We start from the raw sequence: 13129 nt of genomic DNA on the forward strand, positions 1-13129 counted from the left end.
CAGGCTCAAGCGATCCTCCTACCTCAGCCTCCCAAGTAGCTGCGACCACAGGCATGCACCATGATGGCCAGTTAGTTTTTTGATTTTTTGTAGAGATGAGGTCTCACTATGTTGCCCAGGCTTAAGTGATCCTCCTGCTTTGGCCTCCCAATGTGTTGGGATTACAGGCATGAGCCACCATGCCTGGTTTAAGATTTCTTTTAATTTTCTTTTTGAAAGAAAGTATCTTAGTCAATAGTAAGTGCATCTAGCAAAGCGGGGCATTACTATGGTGACACTAAAATCTGTTCTTCTCTTCTTCATTCATTCATTCTTCATAGAAAAATATTTGTTAGGTGCCTAATATGTGTTAAATCATTTTAGGCTCCGGAGGATATAATGATGAGCAAAAATACAGTCTTTCCCCTCACAGTCTAGTGGGGGAAATATACTTTAATTAATCAGTGACCAAAATATATGCTTATAAATTGTGATAAGTGTTATGAAGAAAGTGTACAAGTTCCTTTGAAAGAGAAAAACAAGGGGACCCAATTTGGATAAGTGATTTAAAAAAGGCCTTTCTGAAGAAGTGACATTTAAACTGAAGTCTACAGGATAAGGAGTTTACTGGAAGGGAAAGGGGGTGGAAGGATTTCCAGGCAGAGGCAAGAGGTTTTGTGATATCATTTTATAGTACTTATGACCTTTTTAGATGCTTATATAATTAGGTACTAGTCTATGAGCAAGACAGTTTATAGAGCTGTGTTACTGAAAAGATGCATATAAATTACATTTTTATAAATGAATTCCTGAATTCCTGCAGGCTTACATTATACTCACTGTGCTATATCATCTGCATTTGATTGATGTTCAGTTACTTCAATTACTGCTAGATTGATCTTTCATAAAGCACAACTTTGATGATGCTTTTTTCTGCTCAGAAATCTTTACCAGCTCCCCAATTACCCGATAAAATCCAGACTTCTTAGCCTCATGGTCAGGCCCTCCCTAACTGGCCCTAGTCTCAATATTCTATTTCAACTTTACTCCTATTTCTGGGGTACTATCTTGGCCAACAGAACTTCTGGACGGTCATGGGTGCTTTCTTATGTGCCCACCTTCACTTTCCCCCGTAAGTCCTTGTTTGTGCCATTTTTGCATAGTGTAGTGATTTTTAGGAATGTATTTCCTTACAGTGAAACTGACTATATCTCTTTGAACAAATTTATGCTTCTCTTTCCTTACAGTCTGTTCACCTTGTTCTTAGACTGCCCAAATCCCGTGTATATATCCAGGCCCATTTCAGATGTTAACATTTGATCTCAGTGTCTTCTCTGATCACCCCAGCTGGAAGTCACTTCTTTTTCTTCTGACTTCTTATGCCATTTTTATTTTTACTGTTCTTTAGGTACTTTTCCCTTCTTCTTTTTAAAAAACTTATTATTTTTAATTGACATCATAATCATATACATTTGTGGGGTAGAATGTGATGTTCTGATACATGTACACAGCATGGAGTGATTAAATCAAGCTAATTAACATATCCATCACCTCACTTTTTTTGTGGTAAGATAATTACAATTTACTTTCTTTATTATTTTTATTTTTATTTTTAAGATGGAGTCTTGCTCTATCACCCAGGCTGGAGTACAGTGGCTCAATCTGAGCTCACTGCAACCTCTGCCTTCCAGATTCAAGTGATTCTCCCACCTCAGCCTCCCAAGTAACTGGGATTACAGGCGCTCACCACCACACCTATCTGCTTTTTGTGTTTTTAGTAGAGATGGGGGTTTCGCCATGTTGCCCAGGCAGGTCTTGAACTCCTGAGCTCAGGCAATCCACTCACCTAGGCCTCCCAGTGTGCTAGGATTACAGGCAGGAGCCACAGCCACCAGTCAGTTTCTTAATTCTTTTTAAACGTGCAATATGCTATTATTGACTATAGTCACTCTGCTATGCAATAGATCTCAAAACATTCCTCTTGTCTACCCTTTGACCAGCAGCTCTCCATTCCTTCCCTCCTATTCCCCCCAGCCTCTGGTAATCACCCTACACTCTCCTTTATGAGTTTGACTCTTTTAGGTTCTACATATAAGTAGGATTGTGTGGTGTTTGTCTTTTGTTTTCAAATGCCCAAGGGAGGTAAACAAGGCTGCCCAGATAATGGTTCTCAAGGGCTATCTTGGCCTCCAACCCTGGCTGAAGAGAAGAAAGATCCCCTATGGCCCTGGGGTAGAGAAGTCCTCTGTCTTTCTGTGCCTGGCTCATTTCACTTAACGTAATGTCCCCCAGGCTTATCCACATTGTTGCAAATGACAGGATTTCCTTCTAAAAAAGGCTGATAGTATTCCATTGTGTGTGTGTGTGTGTGTGTGTGTATCACATTTTTTATCCATTCATCTGTTGATGGGCACTGAGATTGTTTTCACATCTTGGCTATTGAGAGTAATGTTGCAGTGAACATGGGAGTGCAGATCTCCTTCTGGCATACTGATTTTGGTGCTTTGGGTGTGTACCCAGCAGTAGGATTGCTGAATCATATAGTAGTGATGTTTTTAGTTTTTTTGAGGAATCTCCATACCGTTTTTTGTAATAGCTGTACTAATTTACATCCCCACCAGCAGTGTACAGGTGTTCCCTTTCTCTGCATCCTCACTAACACTTATCTTTCATCGTTTTGATAACAGCCATTCTATAAAAAAGATAAAACCATCATCTCATAATGGTTTTAATTTGCATTTCTCTGATAATTAGTGATGTTGAACATTGTTTTCATGAACTGGTTGGCTATTTGTATGTCTTTGTATAAATGTCTGTTCAGGTCATTCACTCTTTTTTTTTTGTTTTTTTTTTGAGATGGAGCCTCACTCTGTCGCCCAGACTGGAGTGCAGTGGCTTGATCTAGAATCACTGCATCCTCCACCTCCCAGATTCAAGCGATTCTCCTGCCTCAGCCTCCCCAGTAGCTGGGAGAACAGGTGCATGTCACCATGCCCAGCTAATTTTTTGTATTTTTAATAGAGATGGGGTTTCACTCTGTTAGCCAGGATGGTCTTGATCTCCTGACCTCGTGATCCACCCGCCTCAGCCTCCCAAAGTGCTTGGATTACAGGTGTGAGCCACCACACCCGGCCAATTCATTGATCAGGTTGTTTGCTTTCTTGCTATTGAGTTGTTTGAGTTCCTTACATATTTTGGATATTAATCCTTTATCAGATACATTGTTTGTAAATGTTTTCTCCTACTCTGTGAGTTGTCCCTTCCTTTGTTAACCTGTTTCCTTCGCTCTGCAGAAGCTTTTTAGGTGGATGCCATTCCACTTGTCTATTTTTGCTTTTGTTGCCTGTGCCTTTGGGGTCATATCCAAAAAATCATTGCCTAGTCTAATGTCACGGAGCTTATCCTCTGTGTTTTCTTCTAGTAGTTTTATAGTTTCAGATCTTATATGTAAATCTTTAATCCATTTGGAGTTGATTTTTATATATGGTATGAGATAAAAATGCAATTTCATTCTTCTGCATGTGGATATTCATTTTTTCCATCATCATTTATTAAATAGGGTGTCCATTTCCCGTTGTGTGTTCTTTGCACCTTTGTAAAAAAAAAAATCAGTTGACTATTAATGTGTGGGTTTCTGGGATTTCTGTCCTGTTCCGTTGGTCACTGTGTCTATTTTTATGCTAGTACCAGGCTGTTTTGATTTTGATAGCCTTAAAATATACAGTCATATAGTGCATAACAACATTTTGGTCAATGATGGATCAGATATACAGTGGTGGTCCCATATGATTATAATGGAGCTAAAGAATTCCTATTGTCTAGTGACATTGTAGGTGATGTGACATTGTAAGGCAACACATCACTCAGGTGTTTGTAGTGATGCTATTGTAAACAAACCTGCTATTGCTTCTCGGCCTTTTGGCTAAGATCAAGTGTAACAAACCTATTGTACTTCCAGTTGTATAAAAGTGTAGGACATGTACTTATGTAAAGTATATAATACTAGATAATAATAAGCAATTATGTTACTTATTTATATATTTACTTATATATGATATGTATACCATATATATATATATATATATTTTTTTTTTTTAGACAGAGTCTCCCTCTGTCACCCATGCTACAGTATAGTGGCTTCATCATAGCTTACTCTGCAGCCTTGAACTCCTAGATTCAAGTGATCCTCCTGCCTCAGCCTCCTGAGTTTCTGGGACTATAAGTGTGTGCCACATACCTGACTAATTTAAATATTTTTTTTGTGTGTGGAGATAAGGTCTCAGTGTATGGCCCAGGCAGCTCTTGAACTCCTGGGCTCGAGCGATCCTCCTGCCTTGGCCTCCCAAAGTGTTAGGATTATAGACATGAGCCATCACCCGGCCTATATTATGCTCTTTGTTATTTTAGAGTCTATTCTTTTCACTTATTAAAAAAAGTTAACTCTTAAGCAGCCTCAGGCAGGTCCTTCAGGAGGTATCCAGAAGCAGGCATTTTTATCATAGGAGATGACAGCTCCATGCTTGTTATTGCCCCTGAAGACCTCCCAGAGGAACAAAATGTGGAGGAGGAAGACAGTGATATTGATGATCCTTATCCTGTGTAGATGTAGACTAATGTGTGTGTATGTGTCTTAGTTTTTAACAAGAAAGTTTAAAAAGTAAAAAAAAAAGAAAAAATGAGTAAAAGAACTGAAAAATAGAAACAAGCTTGTAGAGTAAGGACATAAAAGAGATAAAATAGTTTTGTACAGCTGAACCTCTGTGTTTTAAGCTATGTGTTATTAAAAAGAAGCAAAAAGTTAAAAAAATGTAAAAAGTTTATGAAGTAGAAAAGTTACAGCAAGCAAGGTGATGTCAGCAAAATGACAGAATAGAAGATCCTCTGGCATCACTTTCCCTACAAAAATACAACTAGAAATGATTTAAAAACAAGAATACCATCCTGAATATACCAGAACTTGGAGGAGAAACTGAGAAACCCCATCGACTCACAGAATCGAGATAAGCGTTAAGAGAAAAGGTCATTTCAGTCTGTGCCACTTCCTTCCCCAAGCTGGCATAATGCCACTCACAGAGAATTTTTCTAGACCTATGGCTTATAGGGTGATAGGAGGGAATTGGAGGTGGGCATTCATTCTCGCCACTGGTCTGGAATCTTTGTGAGAAGCCTACTCGAGATGCACTCCATAGGAACCACTGGGAATACCAGGAGGGTTGTACCATCTGGGGGTGAATTGGGGACACACAGAGGCACTGAGCACAGTGACTGGTGTGCAGATCTTGGTGGCTCTTTAGCTCTCCAACCAGCAGGGACACCATGTTGGAGAGACAGACCAGTGTCATAGTGCTGCAAGGGCACAGTTCATGGAAAGGCTGGAATACCTAGCAGGATTTTCCACAAAGCCTAGGCATTTGAATCAAGCCTTCCCCTGACCTAGAAATAACTTAAAGCTTGGGATTAAGTTCTGGTGCCCATTTATGTTTTTCCTAGATTAGGAAGCAATAACAGCACAGCAATATAGTTCTGGGGTAAAGTTTTAGTTCTTACGCTCACTACAAGTTCTGCGCAGAATGGGAAAAAATGACAAGCCAGAGTTTAAGTTCTGATATGAAGAAGTAAAGGTCTAACACCACCAAAGAACACCTGCAAAAACTAGTGGAGGCAGCTCTCTCCTTAAATGTGCATTCATCAACAAAAAGACACAAGGATTGTGAAAACTCAGGGAAATATAATACCACCAAAAGATACTAACAGAGCTCTAGCAGTGTTCCCAGAAGCATTGCAGATCTATGAAATGTCTGATTAAGAATTCAGAATAAGGCCAGGCATGGTGGCTCATGCCTGTAATCCTAGCACTTTGGGAGGCTGAGGTGTGCAGATCGCTTGAGGTCAGGAGTTTGAGACTAGCTTGGCCAACATGGTAAAATCCTGTCTGTACTAAAAGTACAAAAATTAGCCAGTTGTGGTGGTAGGCACCTATAGTCCCAGCTACTCAGGAGACCAAGGCAGGAGAATCACTTGAACCCAGGATGCAAAAGTTGCAGTGAGCCAAGATTGCACCACTACACACCAGCCTGGGTAATAGAACAAGACTCTGTCTCAAAAAAAAAAAAAAAAAAAAAAAAAAAAAAAACGAATTCAGAATAACCCCCTTAAAGAAGTTCAGGGAGTCATTTTGCCTGCTGCCATCCATGTAAACTATGGCTTGTTCTTCCTTGCCTTCTGCCATGATTGGGAGACCTCCCTAGCCATATAGAGCTGTGAGTCCGCTAAACCTCTTTTTCTTCCAGTCTTGGGTATGTCTTTATCAACAGTGTGAACACTTACACTGTAAATTGGTACCAGTAGATTGTGGTGCTGCCGTAAATACCCAAAAATGTGGCAGTGACTTTGGAACTGGGTAATAGGCAGGGGTTGGAATAGTTTGGAGGGCTCAGAAGAAGATAGGAAGTGTGGGAAAGTTTGGAATTTCCTAGAGATTTGTTGAATGGCTTTGCCCAAAATGCTGAAAGTGATATGGACAACTAAGTCCAGGCTGAGGTGGTTTCAGATGGAAATGAGGAATTTGTTGGGAACTGGGGCAAAGATGACTCTTGTTATGTTTTAAAAAAGAGACCAGTGACGTTTTTCACCTGCGTTAGAGATGTGTGGAACTTTGAACTTCAGAGAGATGATTTAGAGTATCTAGTGGAAGAAATTTCTAAGCAGCAAAGCACCTAGGTGACTTGGGTGCTGTTAAAGGTATTCAGTTTTATAAGGGAAACAAAGCATGAAAGTTCAGAAAATTTGCAGCTTGACAATGCAAGAAAATCCTGGTTGGGTGTGGTGGCTCACGCCTGTAATCCTAGCACTTTGGGAGGCTGAGGCGGGTAGATCACAAGGTCAGGAGTTTGAGACCAACCTGGCTAGTGTATTAGTAGAAGGAAAGAAATAATAAAGATCAGAGCAGAAATAAATGAATTTGAGGCTAAAAAATATTACAAAAGATCACCCTGAAACTATTGCTATTTTAAATTACATATTCTGGGACCTTATTGCATATTATGTAGAGTTTCAAACAAAAGTATTTTTGTAAGAAGAATTATTACTATCATCAAATAATATTTATTCAGAATTGTTACAATAATTGTTTGTTCATTAATTATATAGTTACATAAAACTTCTGCAGAAGATGCTGATATATCACTGAAAGCCGTGATTCATTCAGAGTGATATTTGTAATTACGGAAATACAAAGTACAAAGTTAGTATTTGACATCTATTTGAAATCATGTTACAGAAACACTGACTTTTAAGTAAAGATAAGCTGACTTAAAAAATCAATGAATTTAAAAGTTGTTTTTTTTTTTAATCTGAAAATCAATAAATCTTTGGCTAGGCTAAGAAAAAAGAGAGAAGACCCAAATAAATAAAATCAGAGATGAAAACATTACAGCTGATAACCACAGAAATACAAAGGATCATTATAGAATCTCACGAACAACTATGTACCAACAAATTGAAAAACTTAGAAGAAATGAATAAATTCCGGTATACATAACATATAAGAATTGAACCATGAAGAAATAGAAAACCTGAACAGACTAATAGTGATTTATGAGATTGAAGCAACAATTAGAAGTTTCCCAATAAAGCTCGGGACCCAATGTCTTCACTATTGAATTCTCACAAATGGGTAAAGAAAAGCTAATATCATTTGTATTCAAACTATTTCAGAAAATTGAGGAGGGAATAGTCCAAACTCGTTCTACAAGGCTAGCATCACTCTCACACCAAAACCAGGCAAAGCCATAACAGAAAGAAAAAAAAAAAGAGAGAGAAAAGAAAAGAAAACTACAGGCCAATATCCCCGGTGAACATAGATGCAGAAATCTTCAATGAAACACTAGCAAACCAAATTGAGCAACACACTGAAAAGATCATTTACCACAATCAAGTGTGATTTACACCAGGGATGCAAGGATATTTCATCATATATAAATTAATGTGACGTATCTGATTAACAGAATCAAGAACAAAAATTATATGGTCATTTCAATAGATACTGAAAAAGTATTCAATAAAATTTAACATCCCTTCATGATAAAAACGCTGAACAAACTGAGTATAGAAGGAACATACCTGAAATCAATAGAGACCGTGTATGACCACACCACAGCTAACAATTTGTCTATCAGTTCTAACCCTTTTTTGATGGAGTCTTTAGGTTTTCCTAAATATAAGATCATGTCATCTGTGAAAAAGGATAAATTGGCTTTCTCCTTTCCAATATGGATGTCCTTTATACAAAACCAGCACGCAAAAATCAGCAGTATTTTTATACACCAACAGTGAACAATCTGAGAAATTAAGAAAGTAATCTCATTTACAATAACTACAAAAATATAAAACACCTAGGAATAAATTTAACCAAAAAATAAGACACCTAGGAAAAAATTTAACCAAAGAAGTAAAATATTTCTGTAATGAAAATGATAAAATATGAAGAAAGAAATCAAAGAGAACACAAACCAATGGAAAGATGTTCCATGATCATGTATTGGGAGAATTAATATTGTTGAAGTGTTCATACTACCCAAAGTGATCTACAGATTCAATGCAATCCCTCTCAGAATACCAATGACATTCTTTACAGAATAGAAAAAAAAATTTTTAAATTTGCGTGGACCCACAAAAGACTGAATAGCCAAAAGAATTGTGAGCAAAAATAACACAGTTGAGGGCATCGCACTTTTTGACTTCAAAATATATTATAAAACTATAGTAACCAGAACAGCATCGTACTGGCATAAAAATGGACACACAGACCAATGGAACAGAATAGATAACTCAGAAAGAAATCCATACATTTATAGCCAACTTATTTTCAACAAAGGTTCCAGAAACATGCATTGTGGAAAGGACAGCCTCTCTAATACATGATACTGGGGAAACTGTATATCCATATGCAGAAGAAGGAAACTAGATCCCTATCTCTCACCATATCCAAAAACAAAATGAATGCATTGAAGGTTTAAATGTAAGACTTGAAACCATGAAGCTGCTAGAGGAAAACATTGGGGAAATACTTGAGGACATTGGTCTGGGCAAATTTTTTTTTTGTGTGTGTGGTATACTTTAAGTTCTAGGGTACATATGCACAATGTGCAGGTTTGTTACATATGTATACGTGTGCCATGTTGGTGTGCTGCACCCATTAACTCATCATTTACATAAGGTGTATCTCCTAATGCTATCCCTTCCACCTCCCCCCACCCCACGACAGGCCCCGGTGTGTGATGTTCCCTTTCCTGTGTCCAAGAGTTCTCATTGTTCAGTTCCCACCTATGAGTGAGAACATGTGGTGTTTGGTTTTCTGTCCTTGCGATAGTTTGCTGAGAATGATGGTTTACAGCTTCATCCATGTCCCTACAAAGGACACGAACTCATCCTTTTTTATGGCTATATAATATTCCATGGTGTATATGTGGGTCTGGGCAAAGATTTTTTTGGATAAGACCCCAGAAGCACAGGCAACAAAAGCGAAAATAGACAAATGGGATTACATCAAGTTAAAAAGCTTTTGCACAGCAAAGGAAACAATTAACAGAGTGAAGCAACAGCCTACAGAAATGGAAGAAAATATTTACAAACTCTCCATCCACAAGGAATTCATAACCAGAATAGATAAGGAACTCAAACAATTCAATAGCAAAATAATGAATAATCTGATTTTAAAAATGAGCAAATGACCTGAATAGCTTCTTAGAAAAAGACATACAGGGCTAGGTGCAGTGGCTAATACCTGTAATCCCATCACTCTGGGAGGCTGCAGCGGGCGGATCACCTGAGGTCAGGAGTTTGAGACCAGCCTAGTCAATGTGGTGAAACCTTGCCTCTAAGAAAAATACAAAATTAGTCAGGCATGGTGGCACGTGCCTGTAATCCCAGCTACTAGGGAGGCTGAGGCAGGAGAATCACTTGAACCTGGGAGGCGGAGGTTGCAGTGAGCCGAGATTGCACCATTGCACTCCAACCTGGGCAACAAGAGCGAAACTCCATCTCAAAAGAAACAAACAACAACAAAAAAGAAGACATACAAATGGCCAACTCTATATGAAAAAATTCTTGTCGCTAATCATAAGGGAAATGCAAATCAAAACCACAATGTGATATTTTACATCAGTTAAAATGGCTATTCTCCAAAAGGAAAAGTAACAGATGCTAGTGAGGATGTGAAGAAAGGGAGAAGGTAGTGCACTGTTGGTAGGAATTTGAATTAGTACATCCATCATGGAAACATTATGGAGGTTCCTCAGAAAACTAAAAATAGTCTACTGTATGATCCAGCAATCCCACTGCTGGATATTTATCCAAAGAAAAGAAATCAGTATATCAAAGGGATACCTGCATTCCCATGTTTATTGCAGCACTATTCACAATATCCAAGATATGGAATCAACCTGAGTGCCCACCAGTGGATGAATGGATAAAGAAAATGTGGTAAATATACACAGCGGAATATTATTCAGCCATAAATGACAATGAAATCCTGTCATTTGCAGCAACTTGGGGGGAACTGGAGATCATTATCTTAAATAAGCCAGGCACAGAAAGACAAATATTGCATGATTTCACTCACGTGGGGGATAAACAAGTTAATGCCAAAGAGGTAGAGAGTGGACTGATGGTTCCAAGGAGCTGAGAAGGGTAAGGTAGTGGGGATGAAGAGAAGTTGGTTAGTGAGTACAAAAATATAGTTAGATAGAAGGAATAAGTTCTAAGGTTTGATGGCACAGTAGCATGACTATAGTTAACAGTAATTTTATATTTCAAAATAGCTAGAAGACAAGATTTGGAATGTTTCCAGCATAAAGAAATGATAAATGTTTGGGGTAATGGATAGCCTAATTACCCTGATTTGATCATTACATGTTGTGTGAATGTATCAAAATCTCACAGGTACCTTATAAATATGTGCAATTCTCATATATCAATAAAAAGTTACAGTAAGCTAGAGTTAATTATTGAAGAAAGAAAAAGTTTTAAAAATAAATTTAGTGTAGCCTAAGTGTACAAGTATTTGTAAAGTGTACAGTAGTATCCAGTAATAACCTGTGCCTTCACATTCACTCACCACTGACTCACTGTTGTACCCAGAGTATCTTCCTGTCCTGCAAGCTGCATTCGTGGTAAGTGCACTATACAGGTGTATCATTTAAAAAATATTTTATCTGTGGTTTTACTGTACCTTTTCTATGTTTAGATACACAAATACCATTGTGTTACAATTGCCTACAATATTTAATACAGTAAAATGCTATACAGGTTTGTAGCCTAGGAACAAGAGGCTACACCACATAGCCTGTGTGTGTAGTAGGTTGGACCGTCTAGGTTTGTGTAAGCGCACTCTATGGTGTTTGCACAATGATAAATTACCCATTGACACATTTCTCAAATGTATTCCCGTTGTTAAGCAACGCATGACTGTATTTTGAAATTAGAAGGTATGAGACCTCTAGCTTTGTTCTTTTTGCTCAAGATTGTGTTGGTCATTCATCTCTCTTCTTGTTTTGAAGTTATTTCCAGGCATATCTTACCTTCCTAACTAGACCTTTATTTTTCTTGAGACCAAAGCCTGTGAAGGATGAGTCTGCTTCTTTCACGGTGCATAATACAGTCCCTTGCACATGGTAGGCTCTTAATAAAAATTTCTTAAGCTAATTTATAAGTTAATTGTTGGTGGCTAGATTGCCTTGAAAGAGTACTTAGTAATCTTTAAACAAACGCATCAGGGGACTGATATGCATATAAATACTTTGTAACATTAGTAATCTTAAATTTGTATTTTCCTTCAAAGGTATACTACTTGATTGGGATATTTGTATTTTGTTTTGCCCAATTTAGTGACACTGATTCACAGAGATTATTTTAGATTCATAAATGGTGCTGTCATTTCTATTTTTGCCTCTCTTTTAAAGGTTTGCATGCTCATTTAGCTGTAAAAAAGGATGAAAAGAACAAATCAGCACCCTCACTGGTTGTTGATTCCCAGTAGAAAGACATAGATTTGAAAGCATGTCTAGGTAATGGATTTATTTTGATTGTTTTGGGTTTTCCTCGTGCATGTGGCTTCAGATGAGGTTGGAATAACCCCACAAAGAATTTCCTTATTCATTGGTTCATTTGGACTTACACTTCCGGTAGATAGCTTCCTATTTGTAAGTTTTTATTAAAAACCATTTCCTTTTGAGAAGTTGTCCCCTTCACTTCTCTCTGAATAAACATTTGAAAAGCTTTTGGATTGCTCTTCAATCTATGACTGTAAGTAGGACCATGTCATGGTTTTAGCTGATGCAGTTTTTAGAACATTTCTTATTGGAATAACATTATCTCAGGGCAATATTTAAATATAAGAGGGAGTGATCTATTTCTCATAGAAACATTTGTCTCTAAGGACAACTAAAACAAAGTACAGTAGCAGAATAATGTATAAACATTTATAATTGACTTAGTATTTGTAATTTATCTAACATTATTATTTTGGCTAGAAGCATTTAAAAGTAAGTCTCTTTTAGTTATATTGTTTTTCCCTATGCATAAGTGGTAGGTTCTTTAAAGGGAAGTAGTTTGGGAATTCCATATGTTTATGATTAACTATTGTTCTTAAATTTTAACCCTGGAATAATATATGGTTCTATAGAAAACAATGAGTATATGTCAATTATCAGAGGCTCTATTTCTTTGAATATATAGTTGACTTCTCTTACAAAATTATTATGTAGATAGTAAAACAATTGAAAAATTTGAAAAGCTATAAAGAAAAAATAAAATTTACTCATAATTTCCTTTTGAGAAACAATCATTCTTCTAAGTATTTGTTAATAAAATCAATCTGTAACTACATGAAGTTAAGGATCCATGTACATATATGTATATGTATATTATATATATGTATATTTATATGTATTTATATACATGCATATATATAAAAATATATATAATTTCCCTTTGGGATAGTTTTCATATTAGATTAAATTGGGAATGCCAGAGTCTTGTAAGTGGGAGTTGAACAATGAGAACACATGGACACAGAAAGGGGAGCATCACACACCAGGGCCTTTTGGGGGATGGGGGGCTGTGGGAAGGATAACATTAGAAGAAATACCTA

The 13129-nt window shown here is 37.3% G+C and overlaps 1 protein-coding gene and 1 non-coding gene across 2 annotated transcripts in view; one reads left to right on the forward strand and one right to left on the reverse strand.

Moving 5' to 3' along the window:
- Positions 1-13129, forward strand: part of STK33 (serine/threonine kinase 33) — a 217579-nt gene that overhangs the window by 49534 nt on the left and 154916 nt on the right. The window lies entirely within an intron of this gene.
- Positions 2107-2222, reverse strand: LOC111524721. Its single transcript, XR_002725853.1, has one exon.

Source organism: Piliocolobus tephrosceles, chromosome 13 (assembly GCF_002776525.5).
Source record: "Piliocolobus tephrosceles isolate RC106 chromosome 13, ASM277652v3, whole genome shotgun sequence".
Classification (NCBI taxonomy): domain Eukaryota; kingdom Metazoa; phylum Chordata; class Mammalia; order Primates; family Cercopithecidae; genus Piliocolobus; species Piliocolobus tephrosceles.